The sequence below is a fragment of the Protopterus annectens genome, chromosome 4.part0 (genome assembly GCF_019279795.1).
Source record: "Protopterus annectens isolate FY-2018-M chromosome 4.part0, PAN1.0, whole genome shotgun sequence".
NCBI lineage: Eukaryota > Metazoa > Chordata > Ceratodontiformes > Protopteridae > Protopterus > Protopterus annectens.
In genome coordinates, this window is record NC_056733.1 from 774,116,760 (window position 1) to 774,131,372 (window position 14,613).

General features: G+C 42.9%; 1 protein-coding gene across 5 annotated transcripts in view; it reads right to left on the reverse strand.

Annotated features, from left to right (window-relative positions):
• Positions 1–14,613, reverse strand: part of LOC122799579 (clathrin heavy chain 1-like) — a 1,937,764-nt gene that overhangs the window by 1,400,193 nt on the left and 522,958 nt on the right. The window lies entirely within an intron of this gene.

The following is a 14,613-nucleotide window of genomic DNA, read 5'->3' on the forward strand; positions in this document are numbered from 1 at the left end:
CCATCTTCATCATCTAGTCGAAACCAAGTAGAAGATCCCTATAAATGGTTCACAGTGGTGCACCCAGTTTCTCAACAATAGTATCCTTACATGTAGAGCAACACAGAGTGGAAGCAACCAGCGTGCTACACACAAGGATGTTTTTTGTGGGGAGGCAAGATTACTGTAGCTTATGAACCTCAGCTGCTCATATGACAGCTGAAGACACCACCCAGTTAATGGCAGAGTTACCCTCTCCAATATGCAATCACCCCCCCTCAAGGACAAACCCTATACCATTAGGATACAAGAAAATTAGCAAAGGTTGGCCATGCAAAGGTAATTTGTCTTGACTGGAGTTCAGAATGATCAATGACTTTAGACCAGACAAGGGAGGAAAAACATATTAAAACATGTACAATTTCTCTGCAAAGTGTCATGATCGTGGCTTTCTATGATACTATTTCTGAAGACAAAGATGGTTCAGTTGTATAAAAAATTGCCTTAGCAGTAAGCATCTGATTATAACATTGTTGAGTATTCATTATGTATGGGAAACATCCTGCCAAGGATAGTGTAAATTCGGCCAGTATACCAAAGCTTGGGGGCCTTCCTCTCAAGCTGTATATCTAGCTTATACCAAAAGCAGGAGGTTGTGAAGTGGTATATAAGGAAAGTACAATTGTGTACACTTACCATAAATGTAGATGTTAGAGTGTATTCACTGTTGCTGTCATTACATTTGGGTAATCTGCTGGGAGGTTGCCCTCAGTCTGCCTGAATTCCAAAGTCTTGGGTCCTGCGTTGGTTGCGGTCGCCTCTTTGATGTCAGGTCGTCAGGGGTATAAAACAAGCAGCAGACGCCATTTTCTTTAGTTTTTCTTGCCCCAGATGTCAGGTGCCCCCCAAATCGGTAGCAATAATATTTATATAAGCTACATATATGTGCAACAATACAAACTTTACCTTCATCTACAAGTAAATACACCACAAAGGCTGTAGAGGATAGTGAAGGAAAGAGAAACTCTAGAATAAAAGGGGTTGGCAGGCGGGTAACCTGGACTGCAACAGTGAATACACTCGAACATCTACATTTGTGTGTACACAACTGTACTATGTTCTTCATGTTTCACTGTTGCAATCATTACATTTGGGTAGAATCCCAAAGCTATGGATGGGAGGCTGGAGCTAAACTGCATTAGGGGCGGCTATAAGGCCCTGCAGAACTGCATTGGCAAAGCCTGCCCTGGAATTAGAGTAGAGAGGCAAATGATAATGCTTTGTAAAAGTGTGAACAGAACTCCAAGTAGCAGCCTCTGGAATGTCTTTGGTTGGTACCCCTCTGAGAAAAGCTGCTGATGTAGCTGCAGCCCTGGTGGAATGAGACTTAATGCCCTTGGGCACCGGTTTTGTCTTGGTGTTAAGTAGCAGAAACGATGCTTTGAAATAGCCTTTCCCTCTGATCCTGCAGCAAATGTCACTAGTAACTGCTCAGTTTTTCTTAGAGCTTTAGTCCTGCTCAAGTAGAATCTTAGTTGTCTGTGTACATCCAAGGAATGCAGAATCTGTTCCTCCTTGTTCTGCGGATTTGGATAAAAAGTTGGCAGATGAATAGTTTGGTTAAGAGCCCCACTGGAAACCACCTTACGCATAAATGAAGGATTGGTCCTGAGGGACACCCTTTCTGGGTAAAATATAATAAAAGGCTCCACAGCCATGAGGGCCTGTAGCTCTGAGACCCTTCTTGCTGAAGTAATTGCCAGGAGCATAGCAGTTTTCCATGATAAGAACTTTAGATCTGCAGTAGCAGCTGGTTCAAATGGAGGCAGGGTGAGCTTTTCCAACACATAATTGAGGTCACATGCAGGAATTGATGATCTTATGGGAGGCCTTAAATTTTTGGCCCCTCTAAGATGCTGCTTTAGTAAAGGATGAGAAAAGATTGGTTGCTCTGTGTTGTAATGAGCCGAGATGGCAGAGGCATGGATTTTTATTGATGAAAAAGACAGGCCTTTGTCAAGCACCTCAATCAAGTATTGTAAAATCTGAGGAATATTTGGCCCTGCTGTGTCAGTTCCTCATGCTTGGTTCCAAGCACATAATCTCTTCCATTTATCAGCATAAGATTTTCTAGTACTAGGACTTCTGGCTTCCAAAATGACATCCATCACAGCTTTACTGAGAGGTGTTGTTTGAATAACTACATGATCAGCCATGCTGACAGGTTCAGTGTTTGGAGTGGATTGTGCAGGATCTGATGGTTTTGCTGGGACAGTAAGCGAGGTATTTGAGGCAAGTACCAAGCTGGGAATTGAGACATATTCCTTAGGATTGGGTACCAGTATTGGCAGGGCCAGTCCGGCGCAATTAGTATCATCTTTGGTTTCTCTTGTCTGACTTTTAGTAGGACCTTGGGAAGAGGAGGCAGAGGAGGAAAGGCGTAAACTGGTAGGTATTTCCAACTGAAGGATAGGGCGTCCACTTTCCATGCTTGTCTGTGATAAGTCTTTGTGCAGAATTTTTCCAGCTGATAATTCCGAGGGGAGGCAAATAGGTCTATGTCCGGGCTCCCCCATTTCTTTGTTATGCTGAAGACTTGTGGGTCTAGTTTCCACTCATGAGGGTCCATAAGGTTTCTGCTTACATCGTCTGCCAGAGCATTTTGCTTTCCTGGCAGGAATTGAGCTTGAAAATGTACTTGGTAAGTCAAGGCTGTGTCCCACAGTGCCATGGCTAGTCTGCAAAGGGGGTATGAGTGCGTGCCCCCCTGCTTGTTTATGTACCACATAATTGTGGTGTTGTCCGTATTTATCAGTAGTTGTCCTGGATGAAGTAAGTCCTTGAAGGCTGTCAGGGCATTTTGAACAGCTAACATCTCTTTTTGGTTGATATGCAGATGCATTTTTTTGGGGTCCATATGCCCTGAATGCATCTTCCCGTCAGGTGGGCACCCCCATGCATAATCTGATGCATCTATTGTTAAGGTTTGGCTGGCAGGGGGTAGAGTGAAAGCCCGTCCCATGTTTTGGTGACATGTCTTTGCCCACCATAGAAACTTCTGTTGTAGGCAGGGAATAAGAGGAATCATTGTTTCCAGACTGTGACGATGTTGACTCCATAAACTTTTTTAGGTATCACTGTAGTTTCCTCATACGCAGTCTTGCATATGGAATCAGTAGACTGCAGAATGCCATGAACCCAAAGCCTGCAGAGTTTGTCTTGCAGATAACTGGGTTTTTGTTGCCATAAGTTTGAAGTAGTCAGTTGCCTTTGTTTGTCTGGCGTGAGGTAATCCATCTGGGTAGTTGTATTCAAGCTTGCACCCAAGAATGTTATCTTTTGAGAGGGTACCAGTTGTGATTTATTTTCATTTATTGTGTACCCTAGGCATGTTAGAAGCCTTTTCACAAACGCCAGATGCTGAAGAAGAATGCCCTTGTTCTCAGCTTGAATGAGACAGTCCAAGTAAGGATAGATTTGTATATTTCTTTGTCTGCAATTACTGGTGCCAGGCACTTTGTAAAGACCCTGGGCGCAGTAGATAAGCCAAAGGGCAGTGCAGAGAATTGGCAATGCATAAAGCCAGCCTTGAAACGGAGGTATCTTCTGCACGATTCCCTTACTGAGATATGCAGGTATGCCTCTTTTAGGTCTAATGTCGCCAGCCAAGCATTCTTGTCTAGCATGGGCAGAAGCTGCTGCAAAGTTAGCATTCTGAATTTTGGAATGTCCAGGTATGTGTTCAAAATTGATAAATCCAGTATTGGGTGCCAGGCCTCTTCTTTTCTGGGTATCAACAACAGTCTTGAATAAAACCCTTGTCCTTTTTCCTGTTCTGGTACTGGCTTTATAGCCCCCATATCCATGAGAGACAACTTGTTTCTGTGCCTCTGCCATTGATTTTTTGGCAGATCTGGCCAACCGTTTGCAATTGGCAGAGTGTGGAAGTGGAATCTGTATCCCTGAGATACTATGTTTAACACCCACTTGTCCTGGGTTATTAACTGCCAATTTTGAGCAAAAGGTGCTAATTTTCCCCCTAAGGGTGCTGCCAAAAGATAAGTGCTTGGTGATGGCAGAGGGAAGTCATTGAGACTGTTTACTGTAGGGTTGCGCTTAATTTCCTCCAGATTTGGAGGTAAAAGCACCACATTGCTTTGACCTGTAAGAATCCTGTGACTGGTATCTAGAACCTTTAGGGCGCCTGGATTTGCCCCATTGAGCTGTCGGACACAGGAAAGGACCAATTTTTTTGTAGGTCAGTGTCTACTGAATCTTGGTGGCTGCACTTGTAAGAAGTCTTTTACAGTTTGCATAGACTTTGCTTTGTCTTCCATTTTCTTTAAAACCTCTTCTACCTTAATAGCAGAGTATCATGCTGTAAAGGTGCATCCAGCAATTTAGCTTTAACATGATCAGGCAAATTTTGCTCTTTTAGCCAGGCATGCCTCCTAATCACAAATCCAGTAACTGCGGCCCTGCAGGAGGCCTCTAAGGAATGAAAACCACATTGCAAAGTATGCTTTCCAACTTGTTCTGCTGCATGCAATAATTCCTGCAATTCTTTATTTTCTGTACATTCAGAAATCAACATAATTTTCTGTTTCAATAATCCCATAACTTCTTGTTGATACTTGAGCATATGAAACTGGCAGTTTAAGGCCCTAATTGCCAAGGTTGCAGATGTATAAACCTTCTTTCCCCATCTATATAGTGCCTGGGAATCTCTGTCAGAGGGGGTAGGATTTTTTGCTGTTGAGGCCTTAACACCTTTTGGACCTTGTGAAATAGTTTTAGGGTCAGCAGCAGGGTTTCTAAATAAAAATTTGTGAGAGTCAGGAACCCTGTAATATCTGTCCGGCTTGCTAGGAGCTGGAGGTAAGGAGTCTGGAGTCAAGCTTGACTCCGAAAACATATCATCCACAATGTCTAAAACAGGAGGTATGGCTAAAGGCCTATGCTGTGGGAGGAGGAGGAAATCCCTGAGCCTCTTTTTTGATTCTGAGAAATCTTGACTCTCCCAGTGAAAATGCTCCCTCAAGGTATGCAAGGTTTCTCCAAAGGAATAGTCTTCAGGAGGAGATGCAGATGGGATAGATTCCTCTACATCAGAATCCTCATAGGGTAGTATAGATAATTCCTGATCAAAAGAGGAATCAGAAGAAATAGAAACCTGATCCGAAGATTCATAATCAGTGTCTTGCCTAGGCCTCTTATCAGGAGGGGGTTGGGAACACCTGATCAAGGTAATTAGGCCTTCAGCCATTTTCATCTGCTTTTTGGGCATAGAGGCCTGTGCATGTGGCTCATGCGTCAGTTTTTTAGCTTCAGAAGTTGCTTTTGTCTTTGATTTTGAAGCTAGCATCGGTTTTATATAAAAATGTTGCGGCCTGAATACACCCTCAGAAGCCGGAGCCTGCTCAGCGGCCCCGGACCCATCCGAGGGATAGACATCCACGGGTACAATACTTTGAGAATCTCGCGGCGTGCCGGACTCCACATGGGTCTCGATAGGGGCCTGCGACTCGAAAGTAGCAGGTATCAGGGGCTGCGAAAGTGCCTCACTGAGTACCGGCGAACCGGCAACTGCCTTATGAGATGCTTCATCGTCGGTTTTGGACCTAGACGGCCTCTGTCCTTTTCTTTGCTTTTTTTGTGTACTCCGGTGGACGACATTTCAGGATAGTTAAATCAGTTTCCAAAATAATTTGAGGCAAAGATATACCGACGCTTAATAGTGCGTTGGTTAAATCTAGCACAAAACAGACAGCTAGGCATGTTATGATCAGGGCCAAGGCATGAAATACAGTATAAATGGAAATCCTTATGAGGTATATTTGCTTCTCACAAGTAATGCAATTATTAACTTTTACTGACATCAGTATGGAGCAAGAAAAAAGTTCCCCCATTGGGGTACTTAGCTTTAGTGAAGACTTCGGTTCTGAAACTCGAATTCGAAAATTTCAGGAGTGGGCCGACCGGCACTTGCGAACTGCTTCTGCTTCGGGCACCGCGAGGCAAGAAAGACTAGAAAATGGCGTCGGCTGCTTGTTTTATACCCCTGACATCCTGACATCATGGAAGAGTAGACAGCAACCGATGCAGGACCCAAGACTTTGGAATTCAGGCTGCCTGAGGGCAACCAGCAAGCAGATTACCCAAATGTAATGACTGCAACAGTGAAACATGAAGAACATCGTATGGGTATGAAAATCCTCAGGACTTTCTAGCCTCAAACTAGAATAGAGGTAGGAAGACAGTGAGACTGTCTGACAATGAGAAGGGGAAATGTAAAAAGGGATCCTCCACAACTAAAGGAAGTATACAACAGACTGAGGGGTTTGGTGGGAGGGAACAGCTACTATGGAAATGATCACTTGAATATCTACTGTTAACAGCTCATACACAACTGTACAATGTCCTTCACTGATCACTGCCGTATCAATTACATATGAGAATACTCGCAAAGTTTTTTTTTGAGAGAGTCTGGGAAGACAAAAAATGTAATGAAAATTAAAGTTATGTACTCACCCCATAACTATGCATCTATGCTGTCCATTTTCATTCTCTCTCAACATGTGGGTTTACAGATCCAATGTTGGATCTGACTTCGCTGCTTTCCACAAATGAACAGATCCAACTCTTGAGCTCCTCCCTCTACTCATAATGCCCTAGTCAGCTTGCAATACCAAAGGATCAAATCTGCTGCCTTATAGACCTCAAGATAAAGTAGGAAAAAAGTGATAACAGTAATGTTATTGTTCAAAACCTGGAACAAGAAATTCCAAAAATATCCATGAAATCACTCCTGAAAATGGCCATTAGTGGGAAAGTAGGAGGGGATTTGAAAAACAAAATGGACAACACAGATGCACAGTTATGGTGAGTACACAAGGACATCATCAGGTATTAAAATTTTCATTCCTCAACATTGGATCTGTAAATCTGTGGAATGCGCCCAGTTCAGATCAGAGGTCTGATCCATAACCCATACATTTAGGAATAAAGGAAACCATCTGCTCTAGAATCCTGAATTCCTTGATGGATAGAGCTGGCAAAATCAATCCTGGTTCCACAGAAAGCATCAACTTTATCGTGCTTTGTAGAAGTTTGAATGGAGGATTAAAGAAGCGGCTTCGAAAACAGATCTAGTGTCTAGACACCTTGATAAAGGCATCTGAAGATGCTTATTTGCTCTGGTGGAACGGGTGTTAACCTGGCCTGGAAGAGATTCTCCATGGAAAGTATAACAAAAGGAAATGCCAAGCCATCTAGAAATGGTTTGCTTTGACACAGGGCCACATATATTGTTATCCTGAAAAGTAGAGAGTTGGGTCAGTTATTTATAAAAGTTTAATGGCTGGTTTAGAGAAATTTCACTAAACTTTAGGTATGACAGAAGGGTTAGTCCTAAAGGGATACCATGTCAATTTGGAAAACTAGAAAAGGTGGAGATGCCTTAAGGGCTCATTACCAAGGCCCTTTTTCCTGAAATTACTAGTAAATCACTCTTCCACGTAAAGAATTTTAGGCAGGAAGAAGTGGTCTCGAAGGGAGGGAGGATCAGCCAGCTTCTCCAGTACATAATTAAAGTATCAAGGAGGAGATATATATTTTAATTGTGGCCTGAAACATAGGACACCTTTCAAAAACTGCTTTACCTCAAATCATGCAGACAGTGGTGGATCCAATGTTAGACAGGCAGCCATGGCTTACAAATGTGTCTTGCTTGAATATACTAGACCTAAACTGGACTCACAAAGATAACAATAGTAGGGGTGCCCATGTGAAAGAGGTCAGTTTTCTCTTTTGGCATAGACTAGAAAATCTGTTCCATTTATAAACTTCATGTAGCAGGTCTTCTAGACTCCTGTAATACCTTTAGCATGTCATCTGAAAAACAGGTGCTCGAATAGTGTTAAAATCCTACCATCCAAAGAGTAAGGTTTGGCATTTGCAAGTTTGGGTGAATGAGAGCACACCCTTCAGTTGTAGGAGCAAGTCTATCCTGTGGGGTAAACATGTGGTTACTGCCCTTGGCAAAGTGGAAGAAAAGGGAGAACCAGTTTCGATTGGGCCAAAAGGGAGGGTCAACATACATATCCCTGGCTTGTACTTTTTGATTTTGAACAGGATCTTGGGAATCACAGAAAAGGGAGGAAAGATGTAGAAGAATATTCTCTTCCATAAGACTGATGTGTTGTCCATTTTGTAAGCCTGTGGGCATGAAGCCCTACAGCAGAACAGTTTAAGCGGTTTGTTCAGAGAGAAGGTAGAGAGCTTTATGTTGGGAATTTCCCACTGAAGGACCATCTGAAGATGTCCAACATCCATTTTTGACAGACTATCTTTATCTGCCTCAGGTAATCTGCCACAGTATTCATTGACATCAAAGGTATTTACGTTACCTGAATAAAAATTTTGAATAGCTATTTCCAGTGCTATCTTTGCAAGTCTGCATAGATAACATTTGTCCCTCTTTGTTTGAAGTACCACATTACAAGGGAATTGTCTGCAAGGATTCAGGTGGATTCCAAAGAACAAAGTGATTCTGACCCTTATGTCCCAACAAGGCTTTCATTTCCTTGACATTTACGTGCATTTTTTGGATCTGCTATGACCAAACTCTTTAGAACTTTAAGTTCACTGAATAAGCTCCCCACAACAGATCAAGACATTTGTGGATACTTCCTGGCAGGGAGAAGGAATCAGAAAGGGCATTCCTGGATTGACTGACATCTGTTTGATCCACCAAAGAAATTCCTTCTTTATGAACGTCGAGATAGGAATATGGATAGTCAACAGATGACAGTCCAAAGCCCAAAAAGATTTTAAGAAACACAATCTTCCTCATGGAGAGTCTGGCAAAAGATATTTTTATGCACTAAGCCATTTATCTCAGTGCTCTCAAGCTCTCTTACTCGCTTGCTGAGGTTAATGTTAAGGGAGAAAGAGACTGGAAGTAAGTAATCAGACACCAGTCTTGTCCAGAAGATATGCAATCATGGAGACATTGTTGAGATGACTATCCAGAAAGACCAAATCTTGAGATAGGACAGACTTTCAAGTTTACTGTGAAGCCTAGATGAAGAAAAAGGTCCAGGAGTGGCCGCAGCGGTGCAGTGGTTAGCGTTGCCACCTCAAAGCAAGAGGTCCTCCGGTTCGATTTTCAGCTGGGGTGCCTTCTGTGTGGAGTCTGCATGTCCTCCCTGTGTTTGCGCGGGATTCCTCCCAGTGAGGGAGGTTAGCATAATGGGTAAGGTGTTTACCTTACAGACAGAAGGTGCGGGGTTTGATTCTCAGATGGGGGTAAATTGGCTAGGCTTAAAATGGCCCACAAGAGCAATTAGCATAGTACTAATCTATGAACCTATGTGAAACTTGCAATACAAGATAAGATGGTCTCTGGAAGAAGCATCCAAACAGCTTAGATAGGAATAGTTATGAACACTCTGAAGCCTGCAGAAGGCTATGACTGGAGGTAAGCATGTGCACACTCCTGGAACTGTAAAAAGACCAAATGGCACATCAGAAATTTGAAAGTGAAATTGAAAGGCATAAAATCAAGAATTTTCCGTGCTCTGGGTGAATGGGAATACACAGATTTGTATTTTTGAGGGCCAGCGTAACCAAAATGCTGGCAGAAGAATCACTAGAAGCAAAGTTTGAAGAGACAATAGCATTCTGAACTCGAACCTTAAGAAATGTGTAGATCCAGAAAGGGTCACCAAGTACCTTCCTTTATCAGAACCAAGAAAACTTTTAAATAGAAATCTTTTTTTTTTCTCTGCAGGAATTGGTTGAATAGTTCCCTGAAGAAACCACTTTCATATTGTGGAAAAAAATAGGTGTTTGTGGTTTGGGTGAGAGGGACTTGCAGAACACCCAAAAGGACTGGAGGAAAAAGCAGAGAGTCTGTAACCTTCCTCTAGAATGCTGAAGATGTTTGAAGTTATCAGTCTCCATACATGGAGGGAATGAAACAGCCTGTTTGAAAGAGAAAGATTGGGGGGGGGGTGCTGAGGTAGATGCTTAACTGGCAGACTTGTCTGGAAAGGAACCCTTTTGATCCTTTAGTCTGCCTTAGATTTTCCTGATATTACTTTTTGGCAACACTTACCATTTGTTCTTTTCAAAAAAAGAGACCAGCCTTAGAAGAATAATTCCTCTAAACATTAGTACAAGAGACAAGAAAATTTGTTTAAAATCCTGCATGATCATGCATCTTTTCAGCAGGTTTTTAAATATTTCAGCAACAGCAAGTGAAAATAGAGTATCCATATCCAGGGAGGAATCCAATAATTTGGACTTAACATCTTCGATTAAAGACTGAAGTCTAAACAAACAGTACCTCCTTAAGACAGACCCAATAGTTTCAACTTTGGAAGACGCATCAGCAGCAAAATCAGTGCAATTGTGCTTGTGTAGGAGAACTCGGTTAAGGAAGGTGTTTAGTGTCTGATTCAGGGATATCAGTCAGCAACCTAGTTATGTCTTCAAGAGTGGACAAAAGATATCTAATCATGTAGGTCTGGTAGTTTATGCCTTGGGAAAGTGTAACCGAAGCATTCCTTTTTCCTTACCTATCCATAATCGGAGAGACTGCCTTCGAGACTATCTGCAAATATACAGAGCCGAGTATATTTTTTTTGGTTATACAGTTTGTTAATTGTTGCTTAGATCTCTGTTGAAACTGTTGTCTCCCTGTTCTGAAAGACTGATCTGCAAATATACAGAGAGGAGTAAAATTTTTTGGTTTTACAGTTTGTACTGTTAGTTGTTGATTAGATCTCTGTTGAAACTGTTTTGTCCCACCCACCATCCCTATTTTTGGTTTGTAGTTTAAATTTGATGGCTTTTGCAGTTGCCCGCCCTACTGCAGATTTGATCTGGGACACTCCCCCAGTCCCATCTCTTTACCACATTCTACCTAATAAACTCTTTCTGCACTTGCTTTTAGTCCTTTTTAATTTAATTGCATTTTTTAAACCGTGTTTGTTCTAATATTGCTACATACGCAAGTGTGCTAGCTTGCACTGCATGTGAATTGTTTTTACAACTTTTCTGTAAAAAAAAAAAAAAAAAAAAAAAATCTGTAAGCCCATTTTCTACCTTTCCTGTAACTAGTGTTCCAGATACAGATCTGCTGTATCCAGGACTGTATGCAAGCTTCTGATCCCACCAAGCCTTTCTGTGTTGGAGGGAAGCCTTCTAGCTTATCATTGGGAGTGGTAGCCACTAGGTAACCTGTCTACCACATAAGGAGTGGTTCTGGCCCAGAAATTGTAGTTATTGGCCGTTTGGGCAATCTCTTCCATCTCTCTCAACTTTCTGATTTGAAAGCCTGCATTTGCACTTGTTTCTGTCCTGTAACTAGTCTAGTGCAGATACAAATTCTTAGTTTTAGCACTTAAATTTGCTAATTCATGCTCAGCACTTGTTCAGAACTTCTAAGCACTAAATAAGCTACTAATTACTATATCACTCAATCTTCCTCATTACCTAGAGGAAAACAGTTTTTGTACTTACTTTTCTCACTTGCTTAGGGAAAAACAGCTCTTATACTCACTTTCCTCACTTACCTAGAGGAAAATAGTTTTTTATTCAGGCATGTCCAAGGGTCAGCTCCCAGTGTTCTCTCCTGTCTATCTGATGAATCTGGGCATCCTGAGGCAATGTAGAAATTGCCTCATGTACACAGACAACCCTCTCCTCCTACCACCCAACACTACAACTTGTGAGATGCACTTATCTAGCCAATCTAGAGGTAAAGCTCTCTCCAACCAAGACTGAACTTGACAGTCATGAGGATAAGGTAAACATTTTCAGCACACCACACTCATCACACAGTCTCACTAAATCTACACCATCAAAATCCACACATAGTAACACAAAAACATTCGCGGAGGCTGTCAATAATAATCTGTCTAAGCAACAGAGACCTCCAAAGCAGAAACACAAGCAATCTCCATCCCCCAAAACAACCCAAATGACACATAGCCCAAAGACTCAGTGTGCCACTCAACAACAGCCAATAAGGCAAAACAACGTACCCAACACACTAGTCATATGTGACTCTATAGTCAGGCACACTGATGTCCCACTTGCCAGGCTAAACAAAGAGATGGTTACTGTCAGCTGCCTGTCGGATGCCAGCATCCGCCACATAACCCACACACTCAGGTCACTCCACAAGTACAAATATGACTCTGTCATTGTCCAGGTTGGTGTGAATAACCCGAGACATACCTCCCTGGACTACATGAAGACAGACATGGAATAGCTCTCCGATCTTGTAGCCCAGGCAGGTATGACCCTAGTCCCGAGCAGCATTCTGTTATTGCCCCAAATGATACCACAGTACAAGGACAAAATGATTGACTTCAACAATTGGCTAAGCTTCTGGTGTCATTCTAAGGGGATCCAGTATCTGTCTGCTTGGTATGACATGGTCGACAGACCACGATGCTTTGCCACAGATGGCCTGGCACCTGTCGCCCCTGGGATTCCGGATACTGGCTAAGGCTCTTGCTGCCCCTATAGTGCCTTTTTTAGGCAAGGTTCAAACAAATTCATCACCGTAACAGAACAGGCAAGCAAAAACTGAGGGTAATGCTACTCAATGCTAGAAGTCTAAATCTCAAAATGCACTTACTCAAGGCACTCCTTAAAATGGAGAACATCAATATCTGTGCAGTGACTGAAACCTGGTTCAAGGCTTGAGAGGGGCACCCCTGCACTACCAGGCTATAACTCATACCACACTTTTCGGCCATGTAACCTGGACCGAAACCCCAAAGGCGGAGGTGTGTCCATATTCATTAAGGATATGCACACCTCCAGGATAGTTGCTCAGCATAATGCATCCAAGGTTATCCAAATGCAACTAACTGGGCAAAACTGCAATCCAAATTGTAGCTTGCTACAGATCCCCCACCATGCCCCAGGATTCCTACTCCTCTTTTCTTGATGTACTGGAAAATATTAGAGTTCAACCAAACACCCTAATAATAGGTGACTTCAACTACCCCACCATTAACTGGGAAATCTACTCGTGTACCAACTCCTTAGCTCAACGCTTTCTGGAATTCATAAACTCCAATGCTCTGGATCAACTTATCCACACCCCCACTAGAAGCAACAATATCCTAGACCTAGTCATTACCAACATGAGTGACCAGTGTTCCATACCTTAAGTCAACTCCTCATTGGTCCGATCATAAGCTAATCACCCTAGATATCCACATCCCGCCCCCATTAAGGAAACAACGGTAAAAAATTTCTCCAAAGCCAACTTCATGCTTCTTAAGACAGAAGTGGTGCACTTCATGACATCCATGCAAATGGACAATACAGTTACAACTGCAGAATCCTACACAAATGCACTCTATAAGCACTTACACGTGTGCATGGATCGTGCTATCCCAAACAGAACCAAGACGTTATCCTCCAAAAAAAGGAAGCCAATCTGGTGGTCCCCTGCCATAAACAAACTGCACAATAGAAGGAAGAAACTGTTGAAAAAGAGTAAAATCCCATGAGTGGAGGAGCTCCCTGGTCAGCCTCAGTAAAAAGCTGAGATCCCTTATAACATCCTCCAAAGCTAGCTACAAAAACAAAATCGCCACTAATTCTAAGGATGACCACAAACCATTCTATAGCTATGTCAAGAATCTCGATGGCAACACCCAGATCTGCTCTGAGTTACCACACAAAGGCACGAAAATTACAGAACCAGCTGATACTGCCAACATCCTGGCAGATAAGTTCAGTGCTAACTTTACCCAAACAACCCCTAAAGGGCCCATATCTATACAGGAAAAATGCAGAGTCCCTGTAATCACAACTACGCAGGTAAAAGCTGCACTCTCTAAAGCCAAATACACAGCATCCATGGGACTGGACAACATCCCAGGCTGCGTTCTACACGAACTTCAAAACTAACTGGCTCCCCACTTAAGCACCATGTTCAATAATAGCCTCGCATCAGGCTGTGTGTCCACTGAATGGTGCACAGCAACAGTTATCCCACTCCACAAAGGGGGAGCCACCACTGATCCCTGAAACTATCGACCTATTAGCCTGACGAGCCTGGTCTGCAAGGCCATGGAACTATCATCATGGAACTCAAACAAAGACATTGGTAACCTCCAAACTCTGCATTCCCACCCAGTTCAGGTTTGTGAAAGGCAGACCATGCCTCCTGAACCTGACTGACTTCTTTGAGGCAGTCACCAAAGCAGTAGATGAGGGTAAGGTGGTTCACACAGCCTATCTTGACCTCGCCAAGGCTTTCGACACTATCCCCCACTCTGGAATTATAGCTAAACTCACTAAACTAGGTATAAATCCCTACGTCACAAGATGGGTTGCCAACTGGCTCACTGACAGAACCCACACTGTAAAAGTTGCAGACTCCAAATCTGACCTCATAGCAGTGACAAGTGGAGTACCACAGGGTTCCGTCCTGGGACCTCTCCTGTTTGGTATCTACTTCTCTGAAGTACAGGCTAACACAGAAGGCCTCTGGCTAACGAAGTTTGCAGATGACTGCAAACTAGGAGCCATAGTCAAGTCCCCAAATGATGTGGACATCCTACAGAAGGACCTTGCTGAGACAGATGCCTGGAGTCA